At 39.5% G+C, this 14,190-nt stretch overlaps 1 pseudogene; it reads left to right on the top strand.

Moving 5' to 3' along the window:
- Positions 1 to 2,071: 2,071 nt before the first annotated feature.
- LOC114104466 (claudin domain-containing protein 1 pseudogene) lies at positions 2,072 to 3,135 on the top strand (annotated as a pseudogene).
- The last annotated feature ends 11,055 nt before the right edge of the window (positions 3,136 to 14,190 follow it).

The following is a 14,190-nucleotide window of genomic DNA, read 5'->3' as shown; positions in this document are numbered from 1 at the left end:
TTGGCTCCATTGTTAGGTGGCCTAAAATGAGGCAGAATATTCTGGCAGTGGGAGCCTGTGGCAGAGGTGACTGCTCACCTTGTGACAGCCATGACACAAAGAGAGATAGGAAGGGTCCCTGCATGTTGATGCCCCATTGACCTGCTTTATCCAATAGGCCCTACCTCCTACCTTCCGATAACCCATTAGGATATCTAGTCAGAGCCCTCACGATCCAATCACCTCCCGACAGCCCCACCTCTGAATGCTGCCACATTGGGAATCAAGGCTTCATTCAATACGTGAGCCTTTGGGGGACAAACTTACAATCCAAACCATAATACCCAGAGTCTCCTGGTCTCATTTTTGTTGATTTCATGTTTGAGTATTGAAAACAAAGCACCAAATTCATAGCTTCATTTATTATTTTTATTTTTTTATGATGGATACTGGGGATTGAACTATGCTATACCTTCAGTCCTTTTAATTTTTTATTTTGAGACAGCCTCTAAGTTGCCCAGGTTGGCCTCAAACTTGTGATACTCCTGCCTCAGCCTCCCAAGTCGCTGGTATTACAGTTATGCACCACCTTGCCCCACTCATAGCTCTTTGTCAATCAGGATAAGTTGCTCTAGATTTCCTGGTCTGCAATTTGGATGTGTTGTCCACTTGAAGATTGGCAGATTATTTGGTTCTAGTCTGCCACTCATCAATTTTGGAAGATATATTTGCAGGGTTTCACATTGACAGGTGCTCTTAGCCACTATTTAAGAACTTTAAACTTCACTGGCAACATTCATTGAAATATCTAAAATAGCAAAGAACAAAAAGTCTTAACTGTTATTTGGGGGAAAATTTTTATTTGGATCTGTATTTTCCAGTTTATTTTTTCTTTAACACCTAAAATTTTCTCTAATGGCCTGAAAGCAATTGAAGTTGTCCATTGATCTTACCTTAAGCCAATAAGAGAATAGTTTCACAGGACAAAATAGGAACCAGAAGTAAGAACAGAAGGGGAAAGGGAAGGAGGAAAATAGTTAATACTTATACTGTATTCCTGTATGTATATGTTTGGGGTTTTTTGGGGGGGAGGAGGGGGGACTGGGGATTATACCCAGCGGTGGTTAACCACTGAGCCACATCCCAAGCCCTTTTTATGTTTTATTTTGAGACAGGGTCTCACTGAGTTGCTTAGGGCCTCACTAAATTGCTGAGGCTGGCTTTAAACTTGCAATCCTCCTGAGTCACTGGGTTATAGATGTGAGCCACTGCAACCAACACTGTGTGTATTATGTTAAAAGCTGAATATCCTGTCATCCTATTATATGTGTAGTTGAGTTTTCAGATTTGTAAGTTTTTATACATCCTTTCATTGAGTAAACATTTAATTAAATGGGGGCGGGGGAGTACTGTAAACCAGATGCATGACTCAACATCTGTAATCCCAGCACCTAGGGAAGCTGAGACAAGAAGATTGGGAGTTCAAAGTCAGCCTTGGCAAAATCGAGGAACTAAGCAACTCAGCAAAAACCTGTCTATAAATAAAATATTAAAAACAGCCTGGGGATGTGGCTGCATGGTTAAATGCCCCTGGGTTCAATCCCTGGCACCAAAAAGTAGGGGAAATGGGCTGGGGAGATAGCCCAGTGATAGAGCACCCCAGTTCAATCCCCAGTAACACGCACATGCGTGCGCACACACCCACACACAGTTTTAAGTAAGGCAGTAGTGCACACCTGCAATCCCAGTGGCTTGGGAGGCTGACACAGGATGATTTCAAATTCAAAGCCAGCCAAGGCAATAGGGAGGTGCTAAGCAACTCAGTGAGACACTGTCTCTAAATAAAATACAAAATAGAGCTGGGGATGTGGCTCAGTGGTCAAGTGCCCCTGAGCTCAATCCCTGGAACAAAAAAAAAAATATATCTATCTATCTATCTATATATATATATAAAGTAAGAATAACATCAAGAAGCACTAGCTCTAACTCTGCTTTGTTTTTATCAAAATGACCCAATGTGGCTAGGGGCTGCCGCCTGGCCCCGGGTGGAGGCGAAGGCGGAGGCACGGGAGTTATTGGTGGGGGCGGGTTCTTCAGGGAAATGCGTCAGAGGAGGCGCGGGGAGAGTAGGGTGCTGTGGTCTCCGTTGAAGGGTGAAGCTGGCGGAGCAAGAGGATGGGCGAGCAGTCTGAATGCCAGAATGGATAACCGTTTTGCTACAGCGTTTGTAATTGCTTGTGTGCTTAGCCTCATTTCCACCATCTACATGGCAGCCTCAATTGGCACAGACTTTTGGTATGAATATCGAAGTCCAGCTCAAGAAAATTCCAGAAGTCCAGTTCAAGAAAAAGTGATTTGAATAAAAGCCTCTGGGGAAGACTTCATTAATGATGAGGCAGATGAAAAGACTTACAATGATGCACTTTTCCGATATAGTGGCACAGTAGGATTATAGAGACGGTGTATCACTGTACCCAAAAACACACATTGGTATGCTCCACCAGAAAGGACAGAGTCATTTGATGTGGTGACAAAATGCATGAGTTTCACATTAAATGAGCAGTTCATGGAGAAATTTGTTGATCCTGGAAACCACAATAGTGGAATTGATCTACTTCGGACCTATCTTTGGCGGTGTCAGTTCCTTTTACCTTTTGTTAGTTTAGGTTTGATGTGCTTTGGGGCTTTGATTGGACTTTGTGCTTGTATATGCAGAAGCTTGTATCCCACAATTGCCACAGGCATTCTCCATCTCCTTGCAGGTTTGTGTACACTGGGCACAGTAAGTTGTTTCGTTGCTGGAATTAAACTACTCCACCAGAAACTAGAGCCGCCTGAGAATGTGTCTGGTGAATTTGGATGGTCATTCTGCCTGGCTTGCGTTTCTGCTCCTTTACCGTTCATGGCTTCTGCTCTGTTCATCTGGGCTGCTCGCACCAACCGGAAAGAGTACACCTTAATGAAGGCATATCGCGTGGCATGAACAGGCCTGCTTTACATTTGCCGTTTTAATATTTTTGATATCTGTTTTCCCTTGCATCCCTCCCAAATGTTTTATTTTTTATTTTTTTGTGGATATACCATTTTATCCTGAAAATCCATTTTATTTAAATACACACACATGACTAAATATACAATAAATGCCACTAAAATTTATGTGGTTTACTCAGTGATTCCATTTCTCAAACTAATTTAGGTTCAAAATCTAGTCAGAAAGAAAGAGGCTTGACACAAATTTGTGACAGAAAATCTGCAATAGGAAATTGACCCAGAGCAAGTTCTCCTTATGTCTATTAAGACTTTTCACCAAACATACAGTAACTATCTGTTGAACCAGAAATAAATTTCTTTGGTAAACCTCAAAAAAAAAAAAAAAAAAAATGACCCAATGTGTCCCAGTCTCCACAGAGAGTGTGTTCTCTTCCCATACCTTATCAGGCTGGCACTCTGCCTCAGCACTAAGGAGGAAGGAGGGGGAGGAGCTAATCTGAGAGTCTCTTCAAGTTACTCAGCACATTCTTTATTCAATAGATTTCTTTTCTAGGCCTAAAGAAAAAACACAACTGGGCTAGGAGTGTGTAGGACTGGCTTCTCATTATGTTGGAGGAGAGCAAATGATCCTGAATGAGAACAGTCCTAACAAATCATAAAGAAGGATAGGGGTGCTTGACACAGTGCATGCCTATAATCCCCGCAACATAGGAGGTTGAGGGAGGAGGATCACAAGTTCAAGGCAAGCAAGCCTCAGCAATTTAGCAAGGCCTTAAGCAAATTAGCAAGACTCTCAAAATAAAAAATATTCTTATTTTGATGATGTAGCTCAGTGGTAGAGCACACCTGGGTTCAATCCCCAGTACCAAAACAAACAAAAATAGTAGTATAACAAACTCTTCTGAATCCACTATTCACACCTACCATTTTTTGTTAAAGAATTGTTTCTTTCTTTTTTTAAGTTATTGATGGACTTTTTTGTTTGTTTGTTTTGTTTTAATGTATATGTGGTGTGAAGAATTGAACCCACTGCCTCACACATGGGAGGCAAGTACTCTACCACTGAGCCACAAACCCAGTCCCCATCACCCACCTTTAATGATTACTTTTTTTTTTCCAATACTGGGGATTCAACCCAGAACCTACACATGCTAGGCAATTATTCTACCACTGAGCTATATCTCCTTTTTAAATTTTATTTTTAAGACAGGGCCTCATTAAGCTGTTCAGGCTGGTCTTCCAAAGAGCTGACATTACAGGTGTGTCCCAGCTCTCCTGCTTAATGATTAACTCTTGTTAATCTTATTTCCTGTGTTCCTGTACCTATTCCTCACTGCTCTCTGAGTATTTTGAACTAAATACATATCATTTCATCTGTAAACACTTCAGTGTGTATCTCCAAAAGATAAGGACTTTTGAAAAACATAATCACAAGGCCACTCTTTTTTTTTTTCTTTGCAATAGTGGGGTTGAACCCAATGGCACTTTAACACTGAGCAACATCTCCAACCCTTCTTAGGGCTTTTTAAAATTTTGAGACAGGGTCTCAGTAAATTATGGAGGCTGGCCTCCAACTTGCCACCCTCTTACCTTAGCCTTCCCTATTACTAAGATTATAAATTTGCACTACCACACCTGATCACACATATTAAAATTTTTTAATATTTTTAGTTGTGATGGACACAATACCTTTATTTTTATTTTTTTTTTTAATGTGGTGCTGAGGATTGAACCCAGTGCCTTACATGTGCCAGGCAAGTGCTCTACCGCTGAGCCCCAGCCCCAGCCCCTTAACATAATCATTCATAACTTCATTCTTAACTATAATGTCAATTAATAGTAATTTATTTTTTTTACTTTTTGGTGTCCTGGGAATTGAACCCAGGATCTGGCAAGTGTTAGTCAAGTGCTCTATCACTGAACTACACCCAGCCCCTAAAGGTAGTGTTTTAATGACAAAGAACCTAGAAATATTGATTTTTTTTTTTCATCCTTTCCCAATCATGGATCTAGTCCTTTGGATACAACTCCTGCCTGCTGGATTTGAGTTTGCCATATACTTTTCTGACTGGTGAACTCGAGTGTTGCTGCCCCAGTCCTTTATTTCAGCATCCTCTATGCTTCACAGAGTGTAGGGTGTAGGGATAATTTCCTTCAAATTCCCCACCCTAAAATGGTTCATTATTCAAATCAAAAACTCTATGATGTGATGTGAGACTTCCTAAAAATCTCAAAAGTAGCCTTGCTTGGTGGCACAAGCCAGTAATCCCAGTGACTCCAGAGGCTTAAACAGGAAGATAGTGAGTTCAAGTTCAGCCTCAGCAATTTAGCGAGGCCCTAGCAACTCAGGAAGCCCTGTTTCTATATAAAATGGCTAGAGAAGTAGCTCAGTGGTAAAGTGCTCTGAGATTCAATCCCCAGTACAGCAAAAGAAATAAGAGTCTAGGGATGTAGCTTAGTGACAACACACTTGCCTTGCAGGCAGGAGGACTTGAGTTCAATCCCTAATACCAGGGGGAAAAAAAACAAACAAACTGTGATCTTATCTAATACCTTCTAATACCTATTCAAAATTTCGCCCAGTTTTATGGTCTCTTTCACATTGAAAAGGAAAACATGAATTTAAAAATATCTCTAAAATGGATCACTAAAAACCATAACTATTTCAACCTTTCTTTGTTGTTCTAGGTTCAACCTCTTTTCTTTTAAGGGAACTCATTCATCTCAATGTGTGTTAATACTATTCACTCCCAAATTAACTTCTTCAACCCCAAGCTATAGTCACTGTCTCTAGTGTCTAAATAGCAAAGCACAATAATTCATTCCCTTCCTTGACAGCATTTCACCTTTCCCAAAAAAATATTTCCTTTTTAAACTACCCCATTTCAGTATTATGGTTCCTCAGTATCTACAGAAGATTAGTTGCATGATCCCCTGCACTACTAAAATCTGTGATTGCTGAAGTCCTTTCTATAAAATGGTATAATATTTGCATTTAACCTACTCACATCCTCCCATGTGCTTTGTTATTTATAATACTCAATGCAATGCAAATTGCTATGTAAATAATAATTATGCTATGTTGTTTAGGGAACACTGACAAGGAAAAAATTTTCATGTTCAGTACTGATGCAATTCATTTGTTAATTTATTTTATTTTTACCGTGTTGGGGATTGAACCCACAGCTTCACGCACACTAGTCACTGTGCTATACCACCACTGAGCTACATCAATATAGCCTACATGATTTATTTTTTATGGGATATTTTTGATGTATGATTTGTTGCATCTGTGGATGCCCAACTATTGGATGTGAGGGCCCAATTGTAGATACTACCATCATCCTCAAGAAAAATAAGACTTCCAGGTATGATGGAATATACCTGTAATCTCAGCAACTTGGGAAGCTAAGGCACGAGGATTGCAAGTTCAAAGCCGGCCTCAGCAATTTAGCAAGGTGGTATGCAACTTACCAAGACCTTGTCTCAAAATAAAAAAGAACTGGGGAGGTAACTCAGTGGTAGAGCACCCTGAGTTCAATGCCCAGTACCACAAAAAAGAAAAAAAAAATTAGAGAGTTACCATTGACTCAGAAATCTCACTCCTAAATATATACGCAAAAGAACTGAAAATGTATGGCCAAATAAAAAGTTACCCGTAGAGCCAAGCACAGTGGCACAAGCCTGTTATCTCAGCCACTCAGGAGGCTGAGACAGGAGAATTGCAACTTCAAAGCCAATTTCAGGAATTTAGCAAGACTCAGCAACTTAGTAAGACCCTGTCTAAAAATAAAAAATAGGGCTGAGGTTGTGGCTCAGTAGGAGAGTGCTTGCATAGCACACTTGAGGCCCTGGGTTCTATCCTCAGCACGACATAAAAATGAAGTAAAGATATTGTGTTCACCCACAACTAATAAATAAACATTTAATAAATAAATAATAAAAAGAACTGGAGCTGTAACTCTATGGTAAACCCCTCCTGGGTTCAATCACCAATGTCACATATACACTCACACACACACAAAAAAAAATTTTTTTTTACATTGATGTTTATAATAGTATGATTTGTAATGACCATAAAGTGGAAATAATCCAAATGTTCATTAACTCATGAATGGATGAATAAAATGTATACATTCATACAATGTAATAGTGCTTAGCAATAAAAAAGAACAGAGCACTGATACATTCTATAATGTAAATAGCTATATCTGTTATCAAAATAAGATGCTATGTTGCTAAGAACCCAACTACTATGTGTAACTATGAAGTTCTAATAAAAAAAAAATAGTAACATGCTAAGTGAAAGAAGCCAGTCACAAAAGGCGATAGAGTATATGAATCACTATACAAAATTCAGAATAGCCAGATACATAGAAACAGAAAATAGATCCATGGTTACTAGGAGCTGAGGCCTAACTACTAACAGGATGGAATTTCTTTGTGGAATGTTGAAAATGATTTAAAATTGATGTGGTGATGATTGTACAACTGTGTGAATGTTTTCAGTACTATTGAATTATAGACTTTGTTTGATTTTTATTTTTTTAAGACAGCGTCTTGTTATGCTGCCCAGGTTGGCCTTGAATTTGCAATCCTCGTCCTTCAGCTTCCTGAGTAGCTATGATTACAGGTATTTACCACCATACACAGCTTTGAATTTTAGACTTTAAAACAGTAAAAGGCTAGCTGGGGATGTAGCTCAGTGCTATAGTGCTTGTCTATAGGTCCTGGTTTAATCCTCATTGCCACCAAAAAAAAAAAAGGCAGCTAGTAGAACATGCCTGTAGTCCCAGCTACTTGGGAGGTTTAGACAGGAGTATTACAAATTTGAGTTTGAGGCCTGCTTGGGCAATTTAGCAGGACCCTGTTATTAAAAATCATAAAAAATTTTAAAAATGGCTCGGGATGTTAGTTTCCTGGTAGTGTCCCTGGGTCAATCACTGGTTATCCCCCAAAGAAGGTAAGTATGTGTCCTAAGTTGATTTATTTGTTTGTTTGTTTGTTTTTGTTTTTGGTACTGGGATTGAATTCAGGGGTGCTTAAGCACTGAGCCACATCTCCAGCCCTTTTTTATATTTTATTTAGAGACAAGGTATTGCTGAGTTACTTAGGGCCTTGCTAAGTTACTGAGGCTGGCTTTGAACTCATGATCATCCTGCCTCAGCCTCTTAAGCCACTGGGATGAGTTGTGCACTACCACACCCAGGCTTGTGTCCTGAGTCTTGAACCACATTGTCCATATAAAGAACTGTCTTGATGGGTGCAGTGGTGCATACCTGTAATCCCAGTGACTCACGAGGCTGATGCAGAATTGCAAGTTCTAATCCAGACAATTTAGTGAGATATTGTCTCAAAGTTTCAAAAGGGCTTTGAATGTAGCTCAGTTATAGAAGACTGCACCGTACACTTACAGCTCTAGGTTCAAACACAGCAATGCCAAAGGATAAGGGAATAAACAACCTTCTCTTTTTAGTTTGCAGATTACCGACCAGGGCAACTTTGATACCCAGAGAGGCAATTATAGCATAGCAGGGAAAGCCTTAGCACTAACACTTGGGCAGGATTGGGCAGAGGTGAAACCACCACCTCCCCTTTCAAAGTTGCTTTCTGAGCTAGAACCTGGTCTTATTCACCAGTACTCACAACATTGTGGCACATAATAGATACTCAATATTTATAAGTCAATGAATGAACCACCCAGTCATATGTTTACCAGTAGATAACAATTCATACCTCTCCCAATTGTCCCCATTCAGAATTGCCCATTAGTTAGCCCTTCTCTGAGTCATAGTTACAAGAAAACCACATGAACCCCACAAGAGCAGTGGCCTGTCAGGGCTCCAACTTTTGCTTCAGTGAAACTCAGGCTAGCTTTCCTTTTAGTGAAGCTCTTCATCATTCTCTGTATCAACATTCCTGGTAATTATAACCAGCTTGAACAAAGAGCTTTTTAAAAAGGCCTGTGCCTACCATGAAATAGGAGTGAATGTACCAGAGTTCATGTGAAATCTCCAATCCACTTTTTTGTCAGGTTGATGGTCATGGGTTAAACTGCCTATAATAAAATAAAATTTAAAAGACAAGTCTCTATTTTAATAACTACTTCTGTCTTCCTTACCAGTTCCTTTCCAATAGCCATTGATGCATGTATTTATTTTTGCCTCCTCTTTAGCCAGAAAGCATTTAAGTTATCTTATAAAATTACATACAACAGCTGAGTTTGGTGGCACACACCTGTAACCCCAGTGACTCCAGAGACTGAGGCAGGAGGATCATAAGTTCAAGGCCAGCCTGTGCAATTTATCGAGATCCTGTCTCAAAATAAAAAGCAGGGGATGTAGATCAGTGTAAGGTGCACTTGGGTTCAATCCCCAGTTAAAAAAAAAATCTGGATTTTTTTCCCCAAAGCATGTGTATTAGATCAAATTTAAATTAACTCAGGACAAACGATGATTTTAGCATAGTCTCTTGATAGTTATTATCAGACAGTTATGCACGAGACTCCTTTTTCTATAAACACTCAGCTTTACTTTTTGGTAGGACTGACATAAATGGACATTTCAAGTTACACTTAAAGGACCATTATCTTTCTCTTTTAAATGTCCAGGCATAACTGCACTTTTCTTCCACCCATATATTCATAGTTTTGTCTTTGATTATACTTCCCTGCTGGGCATTCAACACCCAGTAGGTGACTCCTACTTTGGCCAAAAATTAACTCTTTCCTTCCTAAAGGTCTGCTAAGACTTTTCATGGGCTACTTTTAGGAACTTGTGAGAAGCTTCTTGGTGCCTTCACCTCTTGCTGTGCTATCTGCCAGGAAGGGTCAAAGTCTTGCTAACTACAGGTAGCTTCCCTTGGAAGCATTAGGAACATTTCCTTCTCCAATGACCCTTCTCTTTGCAGAATGTATACTGATTGGACTCCTGATCCATACAGTCCCTACAATCCTCCTATCAGAAGGTCAGATGACTCATTGGAAGGCCAAAATATTAGCTATTTTTTTCAAAATCATTACCTCTTTTTTTTTTGGGGGGGGGGTGGGGGTGTACCGGGGATTGAACTCAGAGGCACTCGACTACTGAGCTACATCCTCACTGAGCCCTATTTTGTGTTTTATTTAGAGACAGGGTCTCGCTGAGTTGTTTAGTGGTTTGCTTTTGCTGAGGCTGGCTTTGAACTCACAATCCTCTTGCCTCAGCATCCTGAGCCGCTGGGATTACAGGTGTGTACCACTGTGCCTGGCCCCAGAGTCACTACCTCAATGAGTTCCATGTTCAGGTACTAGAATAAGGGATGTCACTAGAGGTCCTAGTTCCAGAAAGGGAAACCTCAACGTAAGACAATTGAGGTCAATGTCATGTGTGATAGAAGAGAATTTCAGCATGTACTGTTAAAGACACAGATTTATTTAGGAAAGCAAATATACATTCAAGGGAGGATGAGGGTCATCTCTACAGGAAGAGAGAGCCTATTATCCATATTTCTTCCCTGTGCACTTCATGTAAAAAATTATTTGAAGCTGGGTGTGGTGCACACCTGTATTCCTAGCTATTCAGGATGCTGATGCGGAAGGACCAAAAGTTCAAGGCCAACCTGTGCAACAAGTCTCAAAATAAAATTGCCACAAAAGGACTGAAACAAAAGGAGCTCAGTGGTAGAGCACTTGCTTGAGATTCAATCCCTAGTACCACAAAAACAAACAAACAAAAAAGAGGGGATGGGATTGGGTCCAGAGCATTAAAGGTAGTTGTGGATACTTTCATGATAGCAGTGACCATAAACTGACTAATGCCTGAAAGAGAACAGCAAGTAACAAATTCTGTTGTAACTAATTTGAATGACATGTTAATTCTCAACTTAATGGTTTATTTACAGCTGCCTGCTACATTCATTAAGGATTATTATTTTTTTTAGCTTGTCAAAGGGAAAATTGTATTTGTGTTTATGTTAGTCACCATAAACACTTAAACACATACTCTTCTGATGTATTAATAGCTCCTCAGGAGGGTTGTTAATTAAGAAACCAAAAGGAGAAGGCAAATTTTTCAGATATTCTAAATCTATTCCTATGAATCACCTCAGTTCTAGATTTACATATCCTAGGACTTAGTACTCCTAACTTTCTACAGTTAAACCAAACTCAATCTAAACTTAATTTACTGGAAAGTATAGAACAGACTTTAGAATCACTGTTTTTCATTTATTAGCTGGATAAGTTTTCGTTCTTTCTCTCTCTCTCTCTCTCTCTCTCTCTCTCTCTCTGGCACAAGGGATTGAACCCAGGGGTACTCTACCACTGAGCCACATCTCCAGCTTTTTTTTTTTTTTTTTTTTTTTTTTTGAGAGAGGGTCTCACTAAGTTGCTTAAGGCCTCTCTAGTTGCTGAGGCTGGCTTTGAATTCGTGATCCTCCTGCCTCAGCCTCCTGAGCTGCTGGGATTTCAGGAGTGTACCACTACATCCAGCTGAATAAGTTATTTAATGTCCCCAAGCCTCTCTTTCTTCATCAATAAAATACCCATCTTGTATTGGGCTCAGTGGCACATACCTGAAATCCCAGTGGCTCAGGAGGTTGAGGCAGGAGGATCAAGAGTTCAAAGCTAGCCTCAGCAACTTAGCAAGGTCTTAGCAATTTAGTGAAACTCTGTCTCAAGATAAAATATAAGAAATGGGCTGAGGATATGGCTCAGTGGTCAAGCACCCTTAGATTCAATCCCCAGTACCAAAAAAAAAAAATCTTCTGCTGGGCACAGTAGCGCATGCCTGGAATCTCAGGGACTTTGGAGGCTGCTGAAACAAGAGGATTGCAAGTTTGAGACCACCGTGGCAACTTAGCATGATCCTGTCTCAAAATAAAATAAAAAGAGTTGGGGACGTAGCTCAGTGACAAAGCACCCCTGGGTTTAATCCCCAGTACTGGAGTGGGGGGATCTGTCTTACCAAGTAATTTATTATTTTCAACAGCTATTCATCAAGTGTCCACTGTAGGCCAGCAACATTCTAGATGCTTAGCTTTCATTGTCCACCCCTCCAACTTGTAGGGAATATGTCACTGTAGTTTCCCATAAGGTGTAGTATATAAAGCCTCTATCACAGGGATTGCTATATCTCGGACAATGGTTAGCACACATAGCCCTTGGGCCAAATCCAGTCTGATGCCTGTTTTTTGTTTGTTTTTTGTGTACTAAGGATTGAACCCAGGAGCACTTTACTACTGAGCTACACCCCAACACACACACACACACACACACACACACACCTTTTTTAAAAATTATTTTAAAATTTTGAGACTGGGTCTCCCTAAGTTGCTGAGACTGGCCTCAAACTTGCAATCCTCCTGCATGAACCTCCCCAGTCATGGGACTGCAGGTGTGGGCCATCAAGACTGGCCCTGATGCCTGTTTTTATAAGTATTTTTACTGGAATATATCCATGCTTATTTGTTCAATATTGTCTTTGGCTGCTTTTGCACTACAATGGCAAAATTGAAGAGCTATGACAGAAACCATGTGGTCCATAAAGACAAAAGTATTTATTATCTGATCCTTTACAGAAAATGTTTGTCAATATCTGTACTGGAGGAGATCAACAAAAGTTAGTTTGATTTACTTTTCCATCTAGTCAGACAGCCAGAAAGAGCAGACAAGCAGGGGTGGAGAATGAGTTATAAAAGACTGCAGCCCCAAGGGAGCAAAGTTTTTTTTTAAAAAAAAAAAAAAAGAAAGAAGAAAAGGAAAGGAAAGGGAAAGAATAATAGAAATGGAATTGAATAGAGACCATCCTCTGTGACTTACAGATGCATGGGATACTGCAGAGTGAGCAGCTTCTCTTACAAGAGAATGGTAAACAAAGATCACATGGGAGTATAGTTCAGAGGCAGAATGCTTGCTTAGCATGCCTAGGGCCCTGGGTTCCATCCTCAGAACTGCCCAAAATAAAGGGGGAAAAAAAAGAAAGAAAGAAAGAAAAAAGGTAGAATTCAGGGGAGAGTCAAGTGGAAAGTGCTCAGTGAATAGGTTTAAAATATAAAAGAAGCCAGCACACGCCTATAATCCCAGTAACTCCAGAGGCTTAGGCAGGGGGGGGATCTCAAATTTAAAGTCAGCCTCAGTAATTTAGCAAAACCCTGTCTCGAAATAAAAATAAACACATAAGTAAAAATAATTTTAAAAGACCTATGGGGTATAGCTTGGTGGTAGAGAACCTTTAGTTAAATACCCAGTACTGAAAAAAAATATATTTATTTATTTATTTTAAGTCAGGGTCTCATTAAATTGCTTAGGGCCTCGATAAATTGCTGAGGCTGGAGGATTACAAATTCCAGCCTGGGATGTAGCTAAGTGGTAAAGTGTTTGCTTGCCTAGCATGCATAAGGCCCTGTGTTCAATTCCCAGTACCACAAAAAACAAACAAGCAAAGAGGTCCTTTGTAAGTTTCAGTCCAGCCTCAGTAAAAAGATCTCTTTTAATATTTGTGTGAATGTCAATATGCATAGACATATGTGCAGGAAGAAATCTGCAAAGTGTGTTGAGGTCATAGATAATTCATTTTTTTCAATTTGCTTAATTATTTCCAAAGAACATATTTTATACTCACTGAATAAAAATTTAAAAAAAAATTTAAATTAAAAGTAGGTTTTGATATAAGTTTATATATATATATATATATATATATATATATATATATATATATATATATATATGATTTTCTATCAGAAGTAGACTGAAAGAAACAAAAGCAAACACAGACGGCTGAATTTCTATTGGTGAGAAAGGTTTGCTTCTTTTAAGCAAAGAATAGCAAAAGACTCCCTGCAGATACAGGGCTTACTTTGTCAACATAAGGATGTGTTTTTGTAACTATCATTTCTTTATTCTTATGCCAAGTGGAAAGAGAACAGAGCAGGCAGAAGAAACTGATAAGGACTTTTAGCTGATGGGGTGAGGGTGGGGCTAAGAAAAGGAAACCTTAATTCATTCTTGAAGTCATTTTGTGTTCCAAGAGAATACTCTGGACTTAATTAAGATGGGGAAAATTTTCATTGAGCTCATGTTACCAGAGCAATTTTGAGACTACATTGGTCTGAAGTGTGGTTATCTTCTTGGCAGGAGAACTCTTATAAAAATTATATCCAGGGTCAGTTAGAAAGAGGCTTTCCTAGTCTGACTATGCATAAATCCAAGATAGATTTGTTTTGAAATATGTGAAAATATCA

The sequence above is a fragment of the Marmota flaviventris genome, chromosome 13, assembly GCF_047511675.1.
Source record: "Marmota flaviventris isolate mMarFla1 chromosome 13, mMarFla1.hap1, whole genome shotgun sequence".
NCBI lineage: Eukaryota > Metazoa > Chordata > Mammalia > Rodentia > Sciuridae > Marmota > Marmota flaviventris.
Note: the sequence above shows the minus strand (reverse complement) of the source record. Positions and strands in the feature narration are given on the sequence as shown.